Here is a 3,352-nt window from a genome sequence, read left to right on the forward strand (position 1 = left end):
ATATCAAGAAAGTGGAAGCATTCTACATTTGGCATAACCAACCTTTAGTGGCACCAAAACTAATAACTAACAATCAACAAACCTAACAATTAGCAATCACAAACAGACTACCACATAAAATCTTAATTCTACCCATCCTACCCTTCTCTCAAGTTTATTATTTTAAGGTCAAGTGATTTCTAAGTGGGGTGCACAAACGTGCATCGGGAGCAATAGGCTCGATACCAATCGTGACACCCTTGATATTTAGCGTTATCTAATTACTTAAATGCGTAATTTCTACTGAGAAAATCTGGTAGGATATGTTTGTAAATGGTTCAACTAGTCCAAAACCTGCAATTTCAAAAATTTTCTAACTAAACCATTCACAACCAATTCCAACTCAAGAAGAGTGTCATAACCCCGCACCTAAATTGATAAACTAACTTACATATATAACTAAAGACGCGGAAATATATATGGATACAAACCAAAAATAAAAAGGGAGACATATGTCCCTTCAAATTATATACAAACCAAAAGTATAAAAGGTTTACTAATAGAATAGCCAAAACTAGGTCCAAGGTTCCTTGCTCACTAGCCGTCTGTGACCCCAAACAAAGCATCAACAACCTGTCAATCGCATTTTATACAAACACGAAAGCCACAATTCGGTGGGGAGTAACTTCGAGTCCTCCCGCCCCACGAATCGTCAAAATTAATGTAACATGTAATGTAACATGTAAACAATTTGATAAACCATTTACTTTTCATGTATTCTAACAAATGACCCCTAAACTGACCCAACTAACTATCATGTGAATCATATAACAAATTGTAATCCAAACTCTATCAACCATAGCCGGCTTGCATCTCACCTTCTATGATTCATAGAATCATCAAACAAGAAAGAGCAATATATCAAAGACAGGCATAAGTTCTTAGCACCGTCAATAGTCACTTTGTAACTCAAGTCTATACCACGAGGTAGGGAAGGTAATCGAACCGGTATCTTGGCTCAGCGGTTACTATTAAGAAAACATGGCCAAGAGACAACACAACCCTAGCCTAAAATCTGCTTGAGACCTAGACATGCGGATACACACCACCGCACCCAAGACTCACAACTTTTTTTAAAACAAAGTGAAGTGAGTACCCTAAGGACACCACCGAAGGGTCGGCTAGTACTTAAGCTGACCCCATACTATCAAAATTAGTACCTGAGGTCATGCCCCAACTTGGATAAACATCCACTAGTCAGGAACACAAAGGCTATCAAGCAGTGAACATATACTCGTCAGAGACTATAAAGACCTATCTATGATGAAGGCCGAAATACTCACCTAGGACCTAGTCACACTAGTCCCGACTTGAATATTTTAGCCCACACCACCCAAGACTCACCACACAAGTCAAGTAAGACACCCACTTAACCTTAAGAGGGCAAAAAGTCCTACTTACCAACATAAATTCTAATATTCTATCATGTGAAAGGCTATATAAATGTCTATTTACAGCATACAATCCCAACAGTTCCTCAATAAGTATTCAATACTAATTTCCAATCCTAGCAATTATAATAATATAAAAGGCTTTAGGGGAAACTAGGGCCATTACTACAAAATAAGAAGCTATTTAATTTCAACTAACTAAATAGGAAGCTATTTAAATTCAACTAATTATACATGTGAAATAGAGATATAATAAATGGCCTAAAACAAGAAAAAGGCCGATTATCTAATTCATTCAATCGAATTTTTACCCGCAACCCCACCTGCGACAGTGCGGGTCAAATTGCGGCCGACCAATCACTCAATTAATCGACATCGCATCATCAAAGGGACTAAGGCTCGGTTTTCAGACAATCAACAAAACATTACAATTATCACCATAAAATTCATTTTGAGCCTATTAATTACCATTTCATTTTGTAAATTATCCTAACTCGTGATAATTGTCAATATAACATAATTTTTCTACCATTAGCATAACTTTTAGCTACTTTTGTGATTCTCTTAACAACTTTAACCATGTATACTCATTCTATTTATATCCGTGATGAACCTAAAATGACGGACAAAGCATGGAAAACCGCGAATCAAGCAACGGACCGACCGGGCCAACCCAAGACCGGCCGGGCTGCCGTGGGACTGCCGGCCGCTGCCGGGCCCCCGCCGCACCATTTCTTCTTTTTTTTTTTTCATTTTTATACATTATAAGACCGTCTGAAAATTAATTAATCATCCCCAATTCAACTTTGATAATTTAAACTACCAAAAGGCACAAATTAAGCTTGCATGCAATTAAGTTTAACATGTGAAAATTACTACCCAAACCAAAAATTCACCAAACATACAAAAATCAAAAACATGTGACGATAATTCGTCGAGTAGCTCGAAATATGTTACCTTAAGCTAGAAAATGAGCAATTAGTCCTCAAAACCGAAACCCTAACCACAACTAACCGCTATCCTCTACAATATACGAGTCCCCGAACTCGTCTTCCAATCCTTCACCTAATTAAACAATTAAAACACAAAAATAAACATCAAAACCGAAAATACCGAAATATAGTCTTAAAATAACTTAATGAAAATTGAAATTAGAACATACTAAGTTGTAGATCGTGGCGAGGGGATTCCGGAAAGGTAAATTTCGCGAAAAACGGACAAGAAACGAAGGATTTATGACGATTTTGAGCTTGAATGTGTATGAAAATGGAGTTTGGGTGTTTTTAGAGGATGAACAACAAGAATTTCAGAAAAATAAAAGGAAAGGGGAGGGGGCTGTCACGCGTGAAAGAAGAAAGGAGGACAAAGTACGTGCGGGATTTTTAGTCGGGATTTTTAACGAGTCGGTTTTGACTCGTTTCAATAATAATTAAATCCGTAAGTCAAACGCAAATTCCGTCAAGTCCAAAGTCTTTAAACACGAGATTACAATAAAATTGAGTATTCACATGACCCATTTCCAAATTCGTTTACCCAACGTTCAAACGAATTGTCATTTTCCCCCCGATACGCCCTTATTTCGAAATAAAAGATTTTACACGGTTTAAACTATTTTTAAACATTTCAAAACTATCAAAATAAATACTTTTCTTCAAAATATAATAAAATTATATTTCTTTAAATTATTTTTACATTAAATACTTAATTATCACTTTTATTTTGATTAATAAATTATTTCTGAGATATATTAACGGTCCGAAATTTACGGGGCGTTACAAAATCAATCTTAGAGAAGACTGATGCACCACTCAACTGATCAAACAGGTCATCTATCCTTGGCAAAGGATACTTATTCTTTATCGTTACTCGGTTCAGCTCCCTGTAATCTATGCATAACCTCAAAGTTCCATCTTTCTTCTTCA

At 36.2% G+C, this 3,352-nt stretch overlaps 1 long non-coding RNA gene across 1 annotated transcript; it reads right to left on the reverse strand.

Annotated features, from left to right (window-relative positions):
• Positions 1–417: 417 nt before the first annotated feature.
• On the reverse strand, positions 418–2,787 carry LOC141651980 (uncharacterized). Its single transcript, XR_012546922.1, has 3 exons — positions 2,593–2,787; positions 2,388–2,495; positions 418–612 (listed from the first exon to the last, which is right to left on the reverse strand). It is a non-coding gene; the product is annotated as an uncharacterized LOC141651980 (long non-coding RNA).
• Positions 2,788–3,352: the final 565 nt, after the last annotated feature.

Source organism: Silene latifolia, chromosome 4 (assembly GCF_048544455.1).
Source record: "Silene latifolia isolate original U9 population chromosome 4, ASM4854445v1, whole genome shotgun sequence".
NCBI lineage: Eukaryota > Viridiplantae > Streptophyta > Magnoliopsida > Caryophyllales > Caryophyllaceae > Silene > Silene latifolia.